Source organism: Prionailurus viverrinus, chromosome A1 (assembly GCF_022837055.1).
Source record: "Prionailurus viverrinus isolate Anna chromosome A1, UM_Priviv_1.0, whole genome shotgun sequence".
In the NCBI taxonomy this organism is placed as follows: Eukaryota; Metazoa; Chordata; class Mammalia; order Carnivora; family Felidae; genus Prionailurus; species Prionailurus viverrinus.
The window spans coordinates 51293775-51301796 of NC_062561.1; the positions used below are offsets into that span (position 1 = coordinate 51293775).

The 8022-nt window shown below is 44.2% G+C and overlaps 1 long non-coding RNA gene across 1 annotated transcript; it reads right to left on the minus strand.

Annotated features, from left to right (window-relative positions):
• Positions 1-2099: 2099 nt before the first annotated feature.
• LOC125169809 (uncharacterized) lies at positions 2100-5854 on the minus strand. The gene is made up of 3 exons (XR_007153804.1): positions 5783-5854; positions 4854-4905; positions 2100-2155 (listed from the first exon to the last, which is right to left on the minus strand). It is a non-coding gene; the product is annotated as an uncharacterized LOC125169809 (long non-coding RNA).
• Positions 5855-8022: the final 2168 nt, after the last annotated feature.

The following is an 8022-nucleotide window of genomic DNA, read 5'->3' on the forward strand; positions in this document are numbered from 1 at the left end:
AGGCTGATGGAAAGCCCTTGAGTCAAAGTCACCGTTGGAGGAGTCCAGCATCTCACAGTCGGTGATAGTACCCCCACTGTGCTAACGACAGCCCGCTCACAGTGTGTGCTCAGTGCAAACATGATGGTAGATCCAGAGGACAGCATCCAGAGCCGTCAGTCGGTCATGGTCCCAGAGGAGGGGACCGGAGCTCCACAACTTCCCTCGCCACCACGTAGGGTTACCTCAGCTAACAGGAGTCATGTCTGACTCGTGACTTGAGGCTCAACTGCTCCATAAGTGTTTGTTGAGTTAATACATTGATCCATATGCTACACACCACATAATCATCCTAAACAACCACTGGCATCGAATGTGGTACACGTGAGAATTCATTTCCCTAGTCTTTCTATTGTATTGCATTTAAATTTCCCTTCATAAGAAGGTTTATGAAAATGTTTTCTATAATTTATTTTTTTAATTTAAAATCAAGTTAGTTAACATATAGTGCAAGAATGATTTCACGAATAGAATTGAGGGATTCATCACTTACATACAACACCCAGTACTCATCCCAACAAGCGCCCTCCTTCATGCCCATCGCCCGTTTAGCCCATCCCCCCACCCAACACCCCTCAGCAACCCTCAGTTTGTTCTCTGTACTTAAGAGTTTCTCATGGTTTTTCTCCCTCTCTGTTTTTATCTTACTTTTGCTTCCCTCTCCCTATGTTCATCTGTTTTGTTTCTTAAATTGCACATAGGAGTGAGATCATATATTTGTCTATCTCTGACTGCCTTATTTCACTTAGCATAATACACTCTAGTTCCATCCACATTGTTGCAAATGGCAAGATTTCATTCTTCTTGATCACTCAGTAATATACCATTGTATACATATGCCCCATCTTCTTTATCCGTTCATCAATCCTGTGGCGGTTCCTCAAAAAATTAAATACAAAAAAATTAAATATAGAATTCCCAGCAATTCCACATCTGAGTATATACCCAAAAGAATTGAGAGCAGGGACCCAAACAGATATCTACATTCCCATGTTCACAGCAGCACTATTCGTAATAGCCAAAAAGTGGAAAAAAGCAAAATGCCCATCAACTGAAGAATGGATAAACAAAACGTGGTATACACATACAACAGAATATTATTCAGCCCTAAAAGAGAAGGGAATTCTGACACATGCCACAGCGTAGATGAGCCCTGAGGATCATTATGCTAAGTAAAATAAGCCAGGTACAAAAAGACAAATACTGTATGACTCCACTTATATGAGGTAACTAGAGTGGTTTCAAACTCACAGATACCGAAAGGAGAATGGAGGTGACCAAGGACCAGGAGGAGGGGAGAATTGGGAGATAGGGTTTAATGGGTAGAGTTTCCCAAAGGGGCCATGGATGGTGGTGATGGTTGCACAGCTTAGTGCCACCAAAGTGCACATCTAAAAATGGTTAAAATGGTAAAAATGCATATCTTGCTACAATAAAAATAAAAATTGTTTAGAGATTATATGTGATAAGGAAGAAAACTACAGTTGGGAAACTTTGTGCTACCATGTGTTCTTAGGCTTCAGGCTGTGATTCTCTCCACAGATCCCCAGATCCCCAGTGAGGTCAGTGCAGCTATGACTTCTCCCGGACCAGCCGTTTGGCTGGTGGGCTGGTTCCAGGGCTTTCTCTAATTGTCTTCGCCCCAAAGTCTGCTTAGGGCAACTTCTCAGACTCCACCCAGGAGCTTCCTCTTAGAGCAGCCATTCCCAGACAGCCATTCCCACAAAAGGTCACAATGCCCAGGTCAGCTCATTAAACCCCAGATGCTGGCCCTGTCCTTCGCCCACCCCACCCCCCTTAATTGAGATTTCTCTGTTTAAAAATAAAAGTAGACTCATTTTGGTGAAAGTAGTCAGATGACGTTTCTTTCTCTGAAAGACTTCTGTCAGGATGATGGCATGAGAAAGAAAAGCCTAGTGAGACATTAACTGAATCTCCGGCAAGAGTGTGGTCGTGGGCTGCCCCCCTAACCCCCCAGGGAGCTCGCACTCTGGGTTAACAACAAAGAGGATCAAAGGAGGGCAGACCTACCTGCCTTTCGTGCCTGCTTCCCACGCTTCTGCTTTTCTCCTTCTGGCTTTTCTGATCCTTCCAGCTTTCCGCTCTGCTTCAGGCACTAAATGATTACAGATACCTTGTCATTCTCTCCACCTTCCTCCCTGCATATCTTTCCACTCATTCTATTACTTTTATCATCCAAGTAGTTCCAATCATCAGGAACCCTGAGTTCGGGGCGCCTGGGTGGCTCAGTCAGTTAAGTGTCTGACTCTTGATTCCAGCTCAGGTCAGGTGGTTTGTGGGTTTGAGCCCCGCATCGGGCTCTGCGCTGACAGTTCAGAGCCTGCTTGGGATTCTCTCTCTCCATCTCTCTCTGCCCCTCCCATGCTTCCAATCTCTCTCTCTCTCTCTCTCTCTCTCTCTCTCTCTCTTTCAAAATAAATAAATAAATAAACTTTTTAAAAAATCATAATAAAGGAACCCAGAGTTCAAAGTTTGGGCTCCACATACTTTGTGTTCAAGTCAGCACATCAAATGTGTCAAACAAGGAAACATGCATTCAGTAGGAGCTGTGGGAACACTGATCACCCATGCTTATAAAGGATGCAAGACAACTGACCCATGCTGCCAAAGGGCCTAGATCTACAGATTGTGCAGAAGGTCAGGCGAAGGGGGACTGAGGGGGCATAGGATGTTTAAATAAAGGATGCAAAAAGTATAGCTGTTTCCTACAGTGATGGCAAAACACTCAGAGTGCCTGGCCCCCTGTCCTCCTGAGCAGTTTCTCATGTCCTTTTTTTTTTTTTAGGGAACTCAAAAGCAATTCTAAATAGTTTAAGAAAAAAACATATATATGTTTTTTTGTTTTTTTTTTAATTAAAGGAGATTAGCTCACAGGACCTTTAGAAGAGCCCATCAGTAGGCTTGGAAGCTAAGCAGCCAATAAAATGTCCAAATCACATTCGTCCAGCCCTGTGGCTCCAGAGAGCTGGGCCCACACAGCCGGCTCCACCAACGTGGGCCCACCAGGCTGCTCTGGGCCCTCTGCCACAGGGTCTCCAGAAGCTGGATGCTCTTAACACTGCGCTAGCTACAACGATCTCACACCGTCCCCAGCTTCACTGGCTTCTAATTCAAAGTCCTATTGGTAGGACCATGCCTGCACCCCAACTGGAGGGATGCTGGGCAAGCATCTGGGGAACTGGTAGGTCTCCTGGTTGGGAAAGTCTCCAATCATGGGCACAATACTCATCGGTTCTACTTATAAATATTAGGCAGCCAGAAAGAATGGAACACACCCCTTGGAGGCTCTGCTGCTTCTGCTGCTCTGAGGCGACACTTCAGATAAGGCTTTGCCGCCCAGAAAACTGGATTCTATCTTTGCTAAGAGAATAAGGAAGGCCAATTATGCAGACTCGAAAACGCTTAATAGTGCCAGAAGTATCCCACTGCCTTCAGAAAAAAGAGCAGACTCCACAGAGCACCATTCAAAGTTTCCCACAGCAGGCTCCAATCTGCCTTCATCACATTTCTCTACTTACCTTGCCCAACCCTCTCCCCTACTACAGGCACGCTGGCTGGCTCCAACTCCCCATCCAGTCCCAGCACCTCGGGCAACACTGCTCATGTCATATCTCCGCAGGGCCATCTGCCATCCACTGTGCCTCCCCACATCCCACCTCCTGAAACACACAGCTCTAATCCCACATCCATCACCTTCCATAGCTCCTAGATGGGAGGACTGTCCTCCAAACCTCCACGGTAGCTATTTTCTTCGTAATGCATCTGTCAGCAGATCATGTACCGTGAGACATCACTTCTGGCATTGTCTTAAGCTCTTATCTGTGTCTTGGTTATGTATGTATTTATTTATTTTTCCATAAATATGTCTTATCTCCCCACTTAGCTGCTACAGTTCTTTTTTTTTTCCTTTTTTTTCTTTTTTAAGTTTATTTATTTTTGAGAGAGAGCATGCAGGGAGGAGCAGAGAGAGAGGGAAAGGAAATTCCAAGCAGGCTCCACACTGTCAGCACAGAGCCCAACTTGGGGTTTGAGCTCTCGATCTCACGAACCATGAGATCACGACATGAGCCCAAATCAAGAGTCAGATGCTTAACCGACCGAGCCACTCAGGTGCCCTGCCTCTATAGTTCTTGACGGCAAGGGCTCTTTGTTGGACTTCTTGGAATGCACGTAGCATGTCACATAAGAATCTGCACATTATAGGTAGTCTGTAATAATATGTGACTTTAAATGTTCTCCACTCCACAGAATTTTTATCTATCCAACTGAGTGTGGATGCCTTTGCTTATTAGCATGGCCCTGCCCCAAAGGCTGACACTTATTAATTTTCTTAAGTAGGACATCTTTCCTGGGGAGCCGGGGAAGAAGTCAGCGGATGATCCTTCTCCAGCAAGCATGCTGGACAGAAACAGAGATAACTCTTCAGTGGCTCCCATTAATCTGGGAACACTGGGATAATACTTATCTGAATAAGGCTGGTACCTCCTGAGAGTTTACAAATCCTTATGGCAACTCCAATAAATAAATGCCATTATTTCCATTTTACAGATGGGAAGCTTGTGTAATTCAACCAAGGTCATGCAACGCATAAGGGACAGACCCAGGATTGAACTCAGGCAACTGGCTCCAGAGGCAGTGCTCCTCACCACCAGCTACTGACCAAGATACTCTGTTTATACAGCACACTTAATCATGGTGTCTCCAGAAAGAGTACATTCTAAGAATTTTTAAAGTAAATTTTCAAAAGCCGTTCAATTTTAACATGGCGAATGGTTTCACAGAAGAAAGCTTACCAATATTTCTCTGTGTCTCGCTTTATTTGAGGGGTGTCGGATTCTCACCCTCCTGAAAGAGTCAAGTCAGATAAGGCAGGTCAGAGAAACCTCTGTGTTTTTTTGTGGTGCAGAAATTCACACTGAAACACCTCATAAATGCAAACGCTTCTGTGAAGGAGCCAAACTTTTCCTTTCCTCTTCATTTAATGGTGTGCTAATCATACTATCTGAGGCCTGTCTGAGAATAAAGTCCAAAAGCTGTGGTTTTCAAGAAAATACCTAGAGTCTAATATAGATGACTATCTACATCCTAGAAATCAAATTCTTTCATTTGAATATTTATAACAAGAAGTTACATGGCAAGGTTAAGATTTCCTAGTGGCCCAAGTCACTGGAAAGCCACTTTCATTGCTTCCATTTTATTATGCTGTGTTCAACCAAGGAGAGGTATTTTAGGAACCTGGCTAAGTTCTCAACTTTTTTTTTTCTCTTATCAGAAATATACAATCGACTTTACTTTCATATATCTTAATGTTTCCTTAGTATGATAAGCTTCTAAATACCAGTGTCTTATAAATAGTAAGATTTCAGTAAATACGTTAAGTTTTCAGCTTTCACTGAGGAAAACTATAAAATTATAAGAAATTCATTTTGGGTAGATGTCACTTTGGGAATTTTGTGCCCTCCATTTTCCAGTGTTTTCCCAGAAGCAGGTATCACATGAGAAATTTCTTCTAAATTTTTGTTCTAGAAAATTTTTTGCCTCACCTGAAGAGTTGAAATTATTTATCTTATAAAAAATGAAAACTAGTCATGTTTCTCCTTTTACTTTGGCCACCAGGAAACTCAGTGCCAATTCACAGGCCAATTATGTTTGGATCCATTAATTTCCATTCTAGTCGAAGCTATTAGAATTCTATGGCTCAGTATGACAGTTACCAACTTACTGCCTCTCTGCTCCAAATTCATTCTCTGTGTCTGCTGTGTAAAAATGGATATGGTTCCTTTAAATGTTTTTCCTTTGCCAGCTGGCACTGTGTTAACCTTTGGCAGTACAGTGCTCTGAAGAGACATTTTGGGAGGAAAAGGTTTTGTTTCCTGGTTCTGGTGCTTAATCTCCAGGCTCCCGCAGGGCTCATAACTTCTTGAGGGGCCTCTTACAGCACATGTGGCTTCCCCAAGGCCCAGCACTTGCCGCACAAACAGCTTCTCCGTTGCCAGACTCCTGCAGGGCACAGTGGTCAGTATCACGGAGCCAGCAGCTCTCCCAGCATCCCTTTGGGCAGATTTGCAGCAGAGTTTGTCTGGTAAGACACCTCCCTGTGAGCAGCTCTCTCCAACCCCCGGGAGGGCAGGCTTCCAGCAAGTTCCTAAGGGCGACTTCTAGATAATTCCAACAACACAGCATCACACTGGCATCTATCTCTGCTATCCAGTCAGCCTCAGCTGTATCCTCTCCAATGAAGTCTGGGTCTCAGCCCTGGGGTGGTGGCTGTTCCATCTCTGCCATTCTGTACTCTATAGAGTTCTCTTTACTTCTTCCCGGGCAACCCCTTGTTGCTTCAATTCCCTGGTACAGTCAGTAATTCTTTATATTAAAGTTTCCATGTTCAAATGACTGTGTGGTTTTCTCTTCTGATCAGATCCAGACTGATACGCTTAGCATATGTGCATTTTCCATTCTCTTCCTATCCTGACATCTACACAAACATGTTTTGCCCCTTGATTCTCTTATTTTTAAAATTCAGATTTCACCACTCTATTGCGTACATACTTTCTTTAGTCTACTCTAAAATGGTTTACGGAATGTAAAGACCAACAATTAATTGAAATGTATATGCAAGTGAGGGTCATGCCTATTTAACTTGCTGCTCACCTTTCCAGAAAACAACCAGTCTCAATGCAGTAAACCAATTCTTTCTGATGAAGCTAATGAGACTAATGATCCCAGGCACGTCCCTCCCAGGTTAGACTTCTTTTCCAGCTGAAATAGGATCCCTAGAAGTTCAGATGTTAGTGCCAGAAATAACAAACCAATAGACCCGAGATAATAATAGTTCATCATCGTGCTTCTCAAATCAAAAGTTTCTTTTCCTACATATTTCCTGAAATTCATGTGACCTGCCCCAGGCTAGGAGCTGATTCAGGAGATACTAAACACAAAGAGATGGGTTGAGATGGATGTGGAAAATTGTGTGAGATAGAACAGAGATTTTCAGACTGGTGTGACAGAGCAGAGGATGGCAATTTCTGACAAACGTAGGAAAGGCCGGTGAGCACTGTGACAGTTAAAGAGCAGCGTCTCAGACCAAATTCCCAGGGGAGGGGGGGCCCCCAAACTGCGACCCTCCCCAGGTTAACCATCAATTCCATCACCGCTGCCCCTGGGACTGAGAGCTGGGGCAGAGGAGCTGGCTTCTGTGAAAGCCCAGGCTCCACTGAGTACTAATTATAAGCCCTCAAGCAACTCCTTAACCTCATAGGGTAACAGTGCCTACCTCCCAGGGCTGCCAGGAGGATAAAAAGAAGCACTAATTATGAACAACCTCATCACAGTGCCTGGCACATTCGAAGTCTTAGCAAATGTGATTAACTGCTCCCCTTCTATTCGTTTCCTAGTGCCGCTCTAGCAAGTACCACAAGCTGGGTGACTTAGTGCAACAGAAACGTATTGTCTCACAGTTCTGCAGGTGAGGAGCCCAAAATCAAGATGGCAGCTTGACGCTGTATTGTCTGAAATCTGTAGGGGAAGGATCCTTCCTTGCCTCTTCCAGCCTCTGGTAACGCAAACATCCCTTGCATTGTGGCAGCACAGTTCTGATCTCTGTCCCCATCCTCACTTGGCCTTTTCCCTGTGGCCTCCCACCTCGTCTTCCCTGTGCAGGCCTATCTCTGTGTCCAAATTTCCTGTCAGATTAGATTAGGGCCCATCCTTAAATGAGGGTCACTAGAACCTCATTTTAACCCGATTAACCCTCTGAAGACTCTATTTCTAAATAAGGTCACATTTGGAGGTACTAGAGATTAGGAGTTTAACACATCTTGGGGGGGCACAATTCACCCCTCCTTAGTTTCCTGGCAAGAGGTGGCAGCCTAATATCCTCCCTCTATAATGAACTATCAGTTAGCTATTTAGAGTACAGGTTCTACTTTATCAGTTTCTTGAACACGGGCCAACTTTAATACA